This window comes from Strix aluco, chromosome 6 (assembly GCF_031877795.1).
Source record: "Strix aluco isolate bStrAlu1 chromosome 6, bStrAlu1.hap1, whole genome shotgun sequence".
Classification (NCBI taxonomy): domain Eukaryota; kingdom Metazoa; phylum Chordata; class Aves; order Strigiformes; family Strigidae; genus Strix; species Strix aluco.
The window spans coordinates 40,001,083-40,017,242 of NC_133936.1; the positions used below are offsets into that span (position 1 = coordinate 40,001,083).

General features: G+C 36.5%; 1 protein-coding gene across 1 annotated transcript in view; it reads left to right on the top strand.

Moving 5' to 3' along the window:
• The window catches only part of SPAG16 (sperm associated antigen 16), a 468,867-nt gene that overhangs the window by 66,631 nt on the left and 386,076 nt on the right, over positions 1-16,160 (top strand).

Sequence of the window (16,160 nt, forward strand, 5' to 3'; positions counted from 1 at the left end):
AAAAACATGAAATTTAGTGGGAGAGTAGATACAGTAAAACATTTGGGCAGAACTGCTTACAGATTATGAGATTCATCTTTTATGTAAGAAGGGTTAGATTTGGTTAGTAGATATAAAAATGGCAACCAGAGATGACTATAAACTCAGGTTCCAGAAAACTGAATTATAATGCTGAATATTTTTTGCAATTTGTATTTGATTGCAGTTTATTCCCGTGGGTCAAAAATCAGGAGAGTTTAAATTTAGATTATCTTGAGCGTGCAAATAGCCTGTAAGCAATGACATTTCAGGGCTTGCTTGCTGCCGCTCAGGAAGAATAAACATAAAAATATTTTTAAAAAAAATGTTAGAGCTAGTAGCAAAGTTCAGACAATTCTGACATATTGTCTAATTATGAATATATTTTAAAATTAATTTTTAAATTAATCAATAGTTTTGTCATTCAAATAAACTTTATGTAGCTTGGTGCTGGTTTTACTGCACTCAGACTGCTAGTAGATTCCTTCTGAAGGTACCTCTGTAAAGAAAAACTGTATTCCTACAATTCATTTCAGAAACTTAATTTCTTGTTGCATCTAAGAAACATAATCCAATGTAGGCATTTTAAAGATCAAAAAACTCAGGCAATGTATTTCTCATGCAGATTAAGTGTTTGACAATTGACTGACTTGTTAAAAAAAAATCAGTGTTATGAAGAAATATAGTACACCATATAAACAGTACACAAAACCAGAGCCATGAAAGCAGTGGCACAAATTAGAATATGCTGATGTGAGTATAAGGTAAACCTTGTCTGTGAAAATGGAAACAATATTTACACATTTAATAATTACAATGCAAAGGTCACAGATACTTTTGTTAGGTGGCTGCTCCTATTTTGTAATAAATGTCCAATTTTGTAATGAATAATTGGCCTAGCTTGGGTAGTCTTCTGCTTAGTCTCTCAGATGCTCAATTCTGGTTTTCTGCCTGGCTAATCCCAAACCTATATTTGTAAAGAAATATTTTGAAAATTTTTCTCCTGTATCATATAGTCATATTGGTCCGATCACAAAAGAAAGCTTGAAACTGGTGTCTCTGTGCTGCTCCTCTGAGGAGGCTGTAGTAAATCCATCCAAAATGTTAGTGGGTTTATCTGAAGAACAGTAGGTGCAAGAATGGTGTGTGGTTAAAAAAAAAAAAAAAAAAAAATCTGGAGGAGGAGGAAGACACTTCCACAGCTGGCAAGATTTTCAGTGAGTCAGGTGGAATAATGATCAAGATGTAACCTCTACAGACTACATCATCACAGATGTACGTGCATGACAGGCTGCAGGGGGACAAGTCTAAAGTTTGCCATGTTAAATGTTTGCCTTTATCTATAGTAGGAAGCCAGATTTGAGTTGCAAATTATGTTTGAATGTTGTTGAAAACCACTTGTGAATGTTAAAACATATATTATGTAATTGAAAATAGTATAAGCTCATAGGCTAGTCAAGAAAGGACACGTCTACCTAAATTTTTTGGTTATCTTATACTTGAACAATAACAGATAAATATCATACATGTTCATGTAAAACTATTTCTTATATTCCTTATCTTTCGTCAATTATATTTTTATATCTTACTGAAAGCATTATTCTAGATCCTTATATCCAGTGCTTCTAGTTTTTGCTAGAAATGATACTTGTATACTGGGGAATTCAAAGTGTTTTCTTCAATTAGTAACTGGATATCACACCTTTAAGAATACGATGCCACTTTAGAAAGCAATTTACTAGAATAAAAATAAATTGGATGTCTTTAAACTTATGTGGAAACACTAGAACTGGCTTGGAGAAACAACAACTGAACTGAAAAAAACTAGTGAGGATGTGTATTTAATTTCATATACTGGCAGTAAGATGTTGACTTTCATGTAACGATAATGCTGTAAAGAAAGTAAGAGCCTGGGACAGTGCTCTAAAATTAACTGAAATGCTTATTTAAAAAATGTAAAAGTACAAAAGTATGTAAAGAACAAAAGAAGAATTTTAAAGTGTTCTTGAAAACCTGTAAACAATGTAATAGAACTTTTCATTTGCTTAAAAATATCTGTGTACGTGGTGGATTGTAGTTTCTATACTGTGTTTGAAAAAAGCATTTAAAGTTTATAGTCATTTCAATTAACAAAGAGTTTTTCCAATCTGAATGCCACTACTTAAAATCTTTTTAAGTGATTGCAAAGAAAGACTGTCTTTTGTTTCTCTTGTTAATGCTAAAGGCTATATTGCAGTCTTTTGCTAAAGGTAGGCCTTTTTTTGACAGCATGTCCCAGTATGACAGTATATTTTTTTATACACCCTGCCCAATTTCAAAGAAATTTGACAGAGGAATAACAGACTGAGAAGTACTGAGATACCCGTGTGTTTCAAGGAAACGGATCTCCATGTTGAAGAAAGGGTCACTTTAGCACCCTGTTGGCTGCAGGTGGCCAAGAATTCAGAGAGGGGAGAGAAATTGCGAATACTCTATTTTTTGGGGGAAGAGCTTCAAATGGAGCTCATACCTTATTAGATGCTATAGAATCCAATCTCAAGTCGCACAGCTAGTTCACACAGAGCTTGGGTTATCATTTTTAGTTTGACACACCAGCTACTCAGTCCTGAATCTGGCTTTCTTTGAAAGTCCAAGAGGTTATTAAATGCATAAATCGAGATTTTTCAGAGAAGAAGGACTTAGATTAAATTACCTGTATGGGAAATTAGATAAAAATGGCCCATTTAAAGAAATTCTGAACTTCCACTAAATGCATTTATAGTAATTGTGATTGTCTATTTGATTTCATAGACAGAAGGTGGAAATCTGTATCCACTAGATGAGAATTCTTTCTTGTAGTTCATAAGATAGATGGAAAACATTCTATTGACTTAGGAAACCAAATTTGCTTTTTTATGATTTAGGTTTTTCTCACCAGAACCAGTGTATTAAAAAGACAGAACAGAATATGGTTCATGTATGTATATTACTAGATTCCTTTGCATATCTCTAGAAATTGGAGCACCTGCAAATCCAAACTCACAGTTTTTACATGCCTTAAAGCTGATGTAGATTAATTCCTTACACGTTCATCAGTATTCACTGAAACTTGTATTTGCGGAGGGGGAAAAAATAATCCCGTGGGAAACCATGTTTGTTTTCAGCTAAGCTGAAAGTTTCCAGCTTTTCAAATCATCACATATACACTCCTCTTCTGCATTAAACTCGCATTTCTCCAGTGTCCTTGTAAATATCCTGGTAAATCTTACTCTGCCTGCAAGAATCACTGTAAGATCTATAATGCCTAAATGATCTTCCCAATTTTACTTGCTTACTGTTCACTTTCTCCTCACCTGCTGTCTGCATCTTTCATGTTACCCCAAGGGGTTTGCATGGCTTTCCATGGAAGGTACTTCTACAGTCACCATATGCAATATTACATCTGTCATGGTGTATGTTGTCTTCACTTGGGAGAAGAAAATTGCTTATGCAAACATTACTCAGTACATTTTTAATGGTTAGTACAGTGTTGGAAAACAGGAAAATGTCATGTATTACTTTGGAGAGATGCTTATCTGAGATGCAGATAAAAAATAGCACTGATTTACAATGCTATATTTAGCATACAGTTTAATGTATTTTGTAGGTAGAAAATGGTTCTATTTTTCTTGCTTAAATCTCATATCAGAAAATTAGTGTTGTGAAAATACTGGCTATTTGCAGTTTAATTATGACCTTTTTAATATCCCGTAACGCAAGCAGAATGACAAGTGAAGGCTCCATTGCCTTTTCTTGCCTTTTTTGTTAATTTTTTAAGATGTTGTCATCTTCTCCTCCTTCTTCCCTCCCATACCTCACACACAGATGTTACTGTTCTCCATTCAAAGCTTATTTGATGTTTATCTTATATAGTAACTGCTGTAAAAATGCCATTTGTGATTGTGGGTAGAATTTGTAAAGTATATGGCCTAATGTTTTAAATGGATGCTTTACCTAGTAAGTATACCTGCATAAATAGAAAATATATATTATTCTTGTTTACATGTAACCTGATGTTCCCAAATCCTTTATCCTTGTTTGATATTTTGTAAAAGAAAAAAGATAGAGAATCGCAAATGCTCTGCCGAAGCACAGTCAAAATATGAAGCTGGAGGTAATAAAGAAAAGCAAATACAAAATGTTTTGTGATTATCTAGGCTTTCCTGATGGGCTCAGTAAAAGATAACTTTTCTATAGGGACTAATTCATCATTATATCTTATTATACTGGTTTCCCCCATTTTTTATCAGTGACTTCCAGAGAAGATTTTAAAAAACTTATCTCCTTGGGAACCATGCAAATTGACTTGCAACATAAAAATTGGTAGGTGATTATACGAGACTTATTCACAAATTAAAATTAAAGTTACAGTCTTGTAGTGCCTTGTGCAAAGTTATGGAGGTAAAACTGCACAGAAATTATTGCAAAACCCTGTAATCCCTCTACTACTTTTTCTCCTTCTTAACATATAAATACATATGTACACACAGATACACATGCACACAGAGGAATGATCTTTGCAGGAAAGAGAATTCTTTGAGAGTGTTGACATGAGGAACTTCTGAAAGAGATTATAGTCTTAAATTTGCTGTAAAATGAGATGATACTGATCTGCATTGTTTTTTTAGAGTCTCAAGTTTTCCATTTATATAGCAAGGTGGTGAGGCAGAGAGAATTTGGCAGTAGTGTGAAGAACCATGCATTTTGTCGTGTCAGTCAAACTTTGGTATCTGGGCTGTACTGTTTTAGTCCCTTTCAGACATACCTCCCAGTTTTCTATTTCATTCCCAAACCTTTTTTTTCATGGAGTTGCTTATGGGAAGAGTAGGCCATTAAGATTGTGTTGTGTATAAACAAAGTAACAGAAGTAGTGCAGACTATTTTTAAGCAAACATCTTGGTAGTTCTTTTCTGTTGCTGCACCCATTTGGAAAAAGCTCTGTATTAATATCTCAAAGCAACTTTCTCATAGTCTTTCTTGTCACTCCTTGATATTCTTCTTTATTGTGGTGCCTGTGGAGTTCTGACAACGGTTATCCCGATGGTTTGCTGAGACTGCTGCCTGTCATACTGATGAATGTTGTCTCCCTTTTTTCTGTGTTCTGCCCATTTGTTTCCATCTCTCTGTTGTCTTAGAGATGGTGAAGTAATGTCATTTTGTTCCATGTCTGAATGATGCCAAGCAAAATAGGGTTCATCTACCCAAGAAGTGATCAGTCATATGAATCTTATTGTGTCCTCATATAACACAAGATAGAAAACAGAGGATTCTAAGTCCAAAATTCATGTGGTGAAATTTCCCATTGAAGAAGAAAAACTTAGGGAGGTAGAAAAATCTTTATTAATTATTTAAACTCTCTTATTGCGTCCCTAGGGCATTAGAAAAGATTTTTTTTTTTTATTAAACTACATTTTTCCATTAACAGTAAAACTTTTTAATTGTGCCACCATGTGCTGATTTCTTGCATGAGTAGCCACAGTGAATTGGAGTTTTACATTAGCAACATTAGCTGCTGCTTAATTTTCCTATGGAAATTATACCTGTTTTTAAAGGAATGTGATATACAAGGGAGCTACTGCATATCCTAACCTCTCATGCTGTAGCCATTTTGATCAATTTAGCTCCAGCATAGAAGATTTTGAAGCTTTTTGGAGCATGTCTTGCATGGATTGCTGGGACAGTATGATACTCCCTGCCTTCCAACTTCTGTGATTCAGAAACCACCTGGGCTTTTTCTGCTCACTTTGCTTTGTATCTTACTCATTATCATTTCCATTGTACGCTTCAGACTCCATGACTGTTAAAAGGAAATCTGGGGAGTTTTAAAGTGTGGATTTCAAAAGGGTATCTCTGACAGCTAAGATTTAGCTCCAGAATGGAATTGTTTTCCCTATCAAACAGTTCTGGAACCCTGAGGTATGTGTATTTCCCTGCAACTAGCCATCCCAGCATGTGATCTTTCATGTTAGCACTTTCAAAACATTTGACTGAGACATAAGAGCACATTTCTAGAAATATATATAGGAGACAAGGTCCTTGTTTTTAGATCTCAGACGTTCCATTAAAACCAATGTATGTCCTTGTAATTCTGTAAGCAAATAATTTACAACATTGAACCTTTCAAAAACTGATTATATAAGGAATTAACTTTTTTTTAGAACTGCAGATATCCCTTTTCAATTATTGCTGTTCAAAAGTGAAAGCTTTAATTATTTCTCCAACTTATATATATAACTCTGAGGTCAAAGATGAATAACATCAATCTCACCTGCATATAAAAGTACTCAGTCCCTTACTATCTAGGTATGACTTTTATTTACAGACTGTGAGGAGCATTGAAAACTGGCTGAATGGCCAGATGTAGAGGGTGGTGATCAGTGGCACAAAGTCCAGTTGGAGGCCACTAACTAGCAGTGTATCCCAGGGGTCAGTACTGGGTCCAGTCCTGCTTCAGCTCTTTGTTAATGATCTGGACAATGGGGCAGAGCGTACTCTCAGCAAGTTTGCAGATGATGCCAGACTGGGAGGAGTGGGTGACACACCAGAGGGTCTGCTCCCATCCAGAGGGATCTCAACAGGCTGGAGAAATGGACCTACAGGAACTTCATGAAGTTCAACAAGGAGTACTATAAAGTCCTGCACCTGGAGAGGAACAGCCTCAGGCACCCGTATATGCTGGGGACTGTCCAGCTGAAAAGCAGCTTGTCAGAAAAGGACCTGGGGGCCCTTGCCGCAAAGAAGGTGAGTGGTATCCGGGGCTGCATTAGGAGGAGTGTTTCCAGCAGGTCGAGGGAGGTGATCCTTCCCCTCTGCTCAGCGCTGGTGAGGCCACCCCTGGAGTGCTGGGTCCAGTTCTGGGCTCCCTAGTGCAAGAGAGACATGGGTCTACTGGAGAGAGTCCAGTGAAGGACCATGAGGCTGAGGAAGGGACTGGAGCATCTGAGGCTGAGAGAGCTGTGGCTGTTCAGCCTGGAGAAAAAAAGGCACAGGGGCAGATCTCATCAATCAATGTTTGCAAATAACTGAAGGGAGGGTGCAAAAAGATGGAGCCAGGCTCTTTTCAGCGGTGCCCAGTGACAGGACCAGAGGCGATGGTCACAAACTGAAGTACAGGCAGGACCCTCTGAACAACAGGAAACACTTTTTCACTATGAGGGTGACTGAGCACTGACACAGGTTGCCCAGGGAGGTTTTGGAGTCTCCATCCTTGGCAATATTCAAAAACTATCTGGACATGGTCATGAGCAACCAGCTCTAGGTGGCCCTGCTTGAGCAGTGGGGTTGGACCAGATGACCTCCAGAGGTCCTTTCCAAACTCAAGCCTCTGTGATTTAATTATATATAAAAATGCACATAAATACATATGTAACGTATAAATTTCTATATATATATAATAATACTTTTAGATGTATGTGCTATTAATTTTAATGTCTGCTGAATAAGTGACATCGGTGCAGTTGCAGGATTGGATTTTTGTGTCTGCTGAAATATTCAAATACTCAATTCTGCCTCTCTTGAAATATTCAAATTCTGTCTTTCTTCAAAAGTAGAAGTGAGTGGAAGCTTGGGTTGATCCTTATCTCCATGTATATATGCAAAGAAATTCCTATTTCTCCTGTTTAATTTCCCCTCTCCCCATTTTAAGAATGTTTGAATATGTTTGAGAGAGCTAATGTAAAAGAGACAGTTAAATGCAGAATTAACAAGAGTCACTCAGTGCATCTTCCTGACAAGGGAGAAACAAGAGCAACTCCGCCTGTGTCACTCTGGACATATCGGTCTGTACACTTGCAGCAAGGGGTTTTTTGTGGTGTTTTAGACTGTTAATTTTACCTGAAACATCCCATCAAGTATTTTAGCATTAAATTAATGTTAATAATAAATCTGCTGTATCTATCTTTAAAATGTAGGAATTTCAAGTAGTTTCCTTTCACAAATGCTTGCATTGATGTCTTTTTTTCCCCTTGACTGAAAAGTCATTTCGCTGGTCTTGATGAGAAGTATAAAGGTGTGTTTACACTGCAAATAAATGAAGCTCTTATCCTCCTGCTGAAGAACAAGTAACTAACCCTAAAGCCTCAAAGTGTGGTGGGTACACCTAACACCTACAGTGGGCTGGGAAGAATATGCTATGTCTGGCCTGTTGCCCCAGCTGCGCCTCTGTCCTCGTGGAAGCACGTGTGGCTGATGCCAGGCACACAGGCTGGCACTGAGGTCCTTTCCCCAAGGCCCTGGTGCCACCTCTGACACGGCTGGATGAGATCTGTGCGAGCAGCCTGGGCTTAAGCACCTCTCAGAAATGTGGATGCCTGCAGCCTAAGCTCCAAGAGCCAGCATGGAAACTCAAAAGCTGAGTCAGGGAGTGAAAAGTGCCAGGTTGCAGTGGGCAGCACAGATTTAATTTAGATCTAATGCGCAGTAAAGACAGAGTAGGCATATATATATGGGTATGTGCTCATACAGCTCTGACTATCCTGCTAGCTGAGACCTCAGGCACGCACTTATCTCCCCAACAGTCCTCAGAGGCAATATTATCCTCCTGTGAACTAATTCCTGCAAGATTAGCTAAGTGGAAGATCCAGAAATTAAATTCATGTCTTCCAAGTCACAGTTCAGTGCTTTAACCTTCGATTTCAGAGTATCACTGTTTCCTATACAAATTAAGTTCTTAATTTTTTTCTGCATTAAAGCCCACGTTGTAATGGAGAGATTATTTCATGGACTTCAGTCTGTTCATTATCGTACAGTCTCTTTAACAGCTTTAATGCAGTTTATGTGGAAGAAGTAGTCATAGGAAAATGTCAAATGTAGTTTAGCTCCCTGTAATGCAGTTTAATAAGGAGTAAAAGTGAGCTCTCCATGAATAATCAGTGAGACCTGTGTGGATCACACTTTGATAAGCTCTGTGAGGGCTCGCTGTAGTGATGATACGAATGCACAGCTCCTGGCTACAACCCTTTCAACCTCATTTGTAGCTTTTGCTACCTAACACGGTAATAATAAGAGAAGGAAATGGTTCCCTTAGCCCTGCATTTGTCTCTTCTCCCCACTTGCTTTTTCCTGGTAAATGTTCCTTCCTGTTCCTCTCTATAAGCTTTTGGCTATCATAGTCTTAAGAAGTCTTTTTATTTCTCATTAGCTTTGTCTGCAGCTTTGGCCACAAGTGATTACTCCTGTGGGAAGGAATTGGCCATCACTTTAATAGGCAGCTTGAAACTGTAGCAGTAATAATTTGGTCATATTGTGCTCTTTTATGGTGCACACATGAAATGAGCTGGGTATCTCTGTAATTTTGTTAGTGAACAAGCATCTTTATCAGAAAAACAAAATTTTCAGGAAAGGTCAACGGAGGGAAAGCATATAGTTTTGTGGGGCTTTTTTTGTTACTAGTTACCTTCAGATTTTTTGAAGCAGGCTTTGCAGAAAAATGTGGAAGTACTTGTTTACAAAAACATGATTGTAAAAAGTTACTGTCTTACCTTTATTAAGGCTCTTGCATATTCTCCATAGACCGAAAGGTATGATGCCTGATAACTGTCAGCTCTACTAAATTTGTTTTATTTTCTTTTCATTCCCAATAGTCTGTGGACAAGAAAGGGGTTGAATAGATTGGGTTAGTAATTTTCTGATAAGTGTTTAACTGAAAACAGTCAGCCTGTGGTGATCCAACTATTCTGAATACCAAACACACTAATAACTAAATATTTAGTTGAAGAGTGCTTATTTTGAACAAACGTAATTTATAAAAAATAAAAGAAATTGTTTTGACACTTGCCATATGGGATGAAGTGCTAAATTTTAAAGTTATTTTGAAAATAAGTTTATTTATAAACATATAAAGTGTGAAAAAGATGTTGAGATTTTATTGAAATTAAATATATTGGTGACCTTAAAAAAGATGCTGATTTACATAAGGGAGATCACATTGTGGAAATGTGTTTTGTTGTTGGTTTGGTTTGGGTTTTTTTAGAAGTGCTCAATCTATTTTAGAATAGAAAAATGCTAAACTCCAGGATTTCCAAAAGGTGAATAATATCTGTCTTGACACTTAGTTGACTTTGATACAATTCTAAATAGTTATCTGCAAAAAGGTCCTCAATTAATGTACAATACTGAAATTTTCTTGAAAACTGAAAAGCCATTTACATTTTTATTATATTTTTAGCACCCATTCAGAAATACTCTTTGTCAAGAAATGTGGAAGGAACTGTTTATCTAGGAAGCTTTGTTTAGATTCCATATGTCACTTTTTAAGTTTTCTGGTATTTGGTAATAAATTGCTCCATGTAAAGAAGTATATATCTTTGGAAAAAGTACATTTTTTAAAAAAGTAAAATTTTTAGGCAGTCACAGCAAGACTTTATAAATATCTGAGTCAGCAACATATATACAATTAGCCTATAGATAAGTCATTTGTCTTCTGGGAAAGTAAAGAGCATTGCTGAGTGATGTTTCTGAGAACCAGAGAGTGTTCAATGCATAATATATTGTGGTAGAGAAAAAGGAAGAGGAACATAATAAAAATATAATGCCAAATTAAAATTTATATATTCTAAATAGACAGAAGTGACTTACATCAATATAAGAATAAGGCATAATGTTCAAAAATCAGTTGCTACTCTGGAATAGTGTGTGGGGTTGCACATGCTGTGTTTTAATGAGGAATTCTATTTGCCAAAACATCTAATGCATTTCAATTAATACCATAAAGCACTTTTCACTCTCTGATTGATACTATCTTGTAGAAATTGTAAATTGATCTAGTAATACTTCTGATCTTTTGTATTCTTAATCTGACCTATGAAAAGATGTTGTGCGTGTATTAGCAACCTACTGTACTAAGGATTCCTTTTTTATTGGCTGAGGTAATAGAAACTGAAATCACATACCATTCATTTGTAGGCCAGTTGCATAACCTGAATGTAAAATCACCAAAGGTTGTGGGTATTTATGGTTGCGATGATTTAGAGATACAACACTAACACAGAGGTACATAAAGATGGCAGTTTCTATTTGCATAACTCTACCTCCTAATCGCTTTGGATTGGAAAATCTCATATGGGTGTTTTATCTTGTAGAATGTTAATATCTGAAGTTTTTTTTTTTTAAATCTTCATTTGCTTTTTCACTATCTAAATATTTTTAGAGGAGATTTTTAATTATTAAAATGAAGGTGGTACTTGAACTATAGTACCTGCAGTGTATCTAAAGAAAAGCAACACAAATATAAGAAATTTAAAGAGGAAAATAGGTGTATTTACTCTTGTGTTTGAGTGAGTAAATATCCGGCAGGCCAAAAAAAAAAAAAAAATTGGATTGTGGATAAACTTGCTGCATTGTTGAATGAAAGTTCATAAGTACAAAAGAGCAATAAGGGGAAATATCTGTGAAAACTGAACTGATGGAATCACTACAAGAATGTTATGAAGTGTTTCCTCAGGGCATTCACATCCTTTGTGCTTCAGTATGGTTAAGATGAAGCTTAACTTTTAATAGCCATTGTAGAGTTTTTTGAGATACTATTTTTTTTGTATGTCATGGAATAATCTTTAAATTATCACAAAATAGTTGGGATTATTCCACATAGGCCCAGGACAGTGGAAAAAAAAAGCATGAAGAATGGTCTTAGCCAATTTTGTACACTCCATGGGAAGACGAGACAGGACACAGGACAAAGTTCTGTGCTAAAAATAACGAGGGGTTGCCTTTTCTTTACACTTACAGGTGTGCCTGCCTAAAAGATAAGGGAAGACAGCACTCCCTTGTGGTTTCACACTATGGGGTGATCTGAACTGCCTAGAAAAAGGTATTTTGGGCTTTGGTATTTTGGGCTTCGGTATTTTGGGCTCTGAATTCTTCAACAAATGCCAGTTCTCTTGCACTTAAAAATACATTGTATTACAAAGCTGTACTTTCAAGACAGAATTATAATTGAATGAAATTTAAGATACCATATTTTAGAAATGTCTGGTATGCTTGCTGAATGCTGACCTTTTGATTTCCTTATAAATCAGATTATGAGAATTACTCCATGCTTCCGCCACTGTCCCATTTGCAGGTGTGCCTGTGTATTTTCACATTTAATCTTTTTAATATACAAAAGCGTACATACTGAACATGCTCATAAAATATACATATTACTCCCTTTATTTTACCACTCCTAGTGATGATTTTCTTTTTATTCCATTTTAATTTCAATATTTTCTTCATGGTAAATTCTGAAAATGTCAATATTGACACAATTCGACCTATGCAACTGGTAAGATTAACAGAAAAAGTAAGTGCTGAACTCAGTTTGAAAGGTGAAGTTTTAAAAATGTTGAAAAGCATGTTCAAGTTCCATGGGAGGAGACTAAGCTCCCCTGGGTTTATGACTCAAAATGCTGAAACTGACTTTTAAAGGTTTGTTTCACCTGTTGGCCTGTTCTTGACACAATTCCTTCCATGTTCCTCTACTTTGGATTTTCATTCTTAACATTTCAGAACTGTCTCCCTGGAGAATTTCCAACATTGTATCTTAAAATGTCCAAATACAATCGGTTGGAAAATCAAGTGGTAGAGAATCCTTTATATTTGGAATACTTTACCAAAGTCTGCCTTTTTTAAAATAAAAACCTTTTCAGTAGTTTCACTTCTGTAGTCAATGCCAATTTTTATAGCGGTATTTTAGGTCAAGAATTTACATATTTCTTGCTATAGTTAACAGAGCTTGAAATAACATACCACTGCCCGGAATTCAGTGATGGATTTTAAAACATGGTTTTGAAGGAGATGCCATAAACTGAAGAGGCTGTGCACTGTCTGTAATGGGTGCTTTTGTTTTGTTTCTTCCAGGTACAAGAATGATGGTATGTCCTTGTACTGAAACAAGTCTTACAAGCAAGTGAAAGATTCATGACAGTGATGAGTTATGGTTATGGGTTTATTTACTGAATAGGCTTTAATTGCTGCTGATATAATTAATTAGGACTGGCATAAAACTGGAACATTTCTTGAGCATCATAATCAAATCAAATTGGTTTGTGTTTCTTACCTTCACTAGATTCTGTGCAGATCTGCTAGGAGTAAGGGCTCCCTAGCTAGGGATTTGGAAACTGTGAAATGAAGCAGATGTATGGCAGTAATAATCTTACTTGAATATATTCACTAATGTGGAAATTTTCAGGGGCTGTGCTCAGCTTCAGGGACAAACTTCCTATATCACTTAAGTGCTCAAATTCTAATTCAGATCCAGCTTTCAGCAGCTGCTATGCAGGTGTATAAACAAGCATCCAGAAGAGGCCAATTCCCATGTAGAGATTTGGACAAAATGACTAAATTTCCTTGGGGGTGCTCAGCATATTCTGCAAATCTCATCCCAATTGTAGATGTTACTAAAATTTGAAAATCTATAGAGTTTTTAGCTCAGTCTTAAATTACATCATTAAATTCATGTCAAGATTTTTCAATCACCGATGTAGGACAGAGTGTCTACTGAGGTAAGCAAGTAACAAACTGCTTCTGTCAAACCAGACAAAAGAACATCTTGATTTTCATTTTACGCTAATTGATACTAAATGCTAGAATAGTACTTGCCAGATTTTCTTGTATCTTTCTTTTCTTGTTTCAAAACAATTAGACTTATAGCTCTAACTTATAATCAAAACAAAATTGATGGAGATTTCAATTTCCAGTCCCTGGGACATAGAAATTTGCATTTGAAAATAAAAATGTCAACCAGGTGAATGTCTGTCTGAGGCTACGATCATCCTTGGTTCCTTATGAGTGTTCATAGTCATGAAAGTTAATGGACTGCAACACTGGAAACAGAAGTTTCTACATTTATCAGGGCTATTTCCAGGCTGAGCTTCTGTACTGTTGATATTTATTTGTTTATTGTTTTTTTTTCTAGAAAATAAAACCATCTGTATGTGAAATGGCATGTTTTAGTCAGAGGCTGTCCAAAACAAAGCAAGTTTGCTTTATTAAAATTTATAGCTTACAGTTGTCCATGTAGCTGCAGACAGGTTTTTTTAGCCTGCTTTATTTTTATATTTTGATTTTTAAATTATTTCAGAAACAGAGGTAATTTAAAATCCTTTCCATTAATTTCTTGTATTGAAAAGAGCAAGCTGGTGCTTTATTATGAAGGAAAACATCTTGGATGGGTTCCTAGCTGATATTCAAAAACATCTTCCTTGTAAAATAGTCTTTGAAATGGCAGAGGTTTGAGAACAACAAAATAAAGAGAAAAGAAACCTTATTATCTAGAACGGTATGACAAATTATTCCACATCCTAGAAGTAGCGGTTAAGGAGGAGAGTGAGCTCTCCACACACATACTGGTCAGTCTTTTCCATCTTATTGTGACCAGTCAACCCCCACACCAGGCTGTGGCTGGAGCCTGTGGCCCAGGCACCTCGCCTGCCTTGGAAGGGGCTGGCTTTAAAAAGCTCCTTTCTTTCCGGTGCAGAGCTCAAAGAGGTTTTTTACTAAACGTCAATATCACTTGGAACATTACAGGCCCATGCACCTAAAATGATCTTCTGACACAGACACATATAAGCCTTACTATTGTGGGGTTTTGTTGGCTGTTTTCTCCCTGCTGGCCAAGAATCCTGCCAAAACTACCCCAGTTATTCCAGGATGGATTTGCAAAGGAGGTAGCAGGGGGTATTTGTTTACTTATTTCACTTTTCCCAAGCTTTCCCACCCCTTTTTATGCCAGATTAATTAACTGATTGTCTAATTAACCAACTGCTTCCATTCACTGGCTCAGTCCTCTGGCAGGGCTTCACTGGGTGGGGTGCAGCCCCAGTGTGGGCAGAACAGTAGGGATGAGTGGCTGTAATACTTCAGTGCACAACTGGCCATGAAAAGTGTGGCCTTTTTTGCTAAGGCTGACCTAGAAAAAACAAAGCAAAAATCTCCACACACACAAAATACTGGTTTATTGAATGTAGACGTGGTTAACTGGGCAGGAATACTTTAGTTTCTACTTGATAAATTGTTTTCCTCAGCAGATGAATGCTGATTATTTTCTAACACCAATTTCTGCTTAGTAACTGATGTTTTGCTACCAATGGAACTTTTCTCCTTTGTTCTTGGTGTTTGGGTGATGTAGGTTAGGGTCTGCATGTTGCTTTTGTTGTTTTCATGCTCATTGTGTCATTACTAGATCTTAATATCATTAAATGGCTATTGAAGAGTGTCTTATTGTTGATATGCTCTTGTATGCTTTGTAGTTTGCTGTATTAGTTACTTACCGCAACAGAACACTCTTTTACCTTTTTACCTGATATTATGGAGATGTACTCTGACACCAAATGCTTGGTAAGCAAACCCAACCTCAAGACCACGCGAGATAACAGGAGCAGTTTCTGTAGCTTCTGAAGACCATAGAAGTCTGAGGTAAGTGGCTGCCACTTCTCTGGTGTAGCTGTGTGGTATCCCTGGTATAGGCACACAACTCATTCGGATTAATTTATTGGTCTCATTTGTAGAGTACTTACAGTTTCTTTTCGCATTTCTTTGAATTAGAATATGTTTGGTTTTTTTAAACTTAAAATCAATAAAGTCCCCATGCTTCTGTTTGATGTTTGTTTTTTTTCCATGTGTTTCAGAGTTATGGATTGAAAGTACTGGGGAACCAGACCTCATAATTCTGCTGTCTAAACAACTGTAAATCAACTTTTAAGACATCTTTAAGGTGTCGGTAAAATTTTACAGGAATTGATGGCTACCAAATACTACAGTGCTTTCCCAAACACTGTTATTTTAATGTATACCTCCTTATAAAAATGTCTTAGTAAAATATGTGCATATTTATATAGCTGCTCTCAAAAGCAGAGGTACCATCAGCCAGAAAATGAGTAGCACTTGTTTCACCCAATCAGAAATATTTCTGGTGCAGTTCCATGGAGTTCTTCAAACTTTGTGATGTAGCATCGTTTAATTGCTGCAAAATACGGTATTAACTGCAGTGTTAGTGGCTGACTTTAGGGGGAGTTAGGGAGGCAAGGATACATTTTCTGTGCTTTGAGCAGTGTTTAAATGGATCGGTTACCTTTCAGAAGATAGATAGTGGCAGGGAAAGGACAAACAAGACAACAGTAAATGAAGAAAGATTGATGGCCACTGAGACC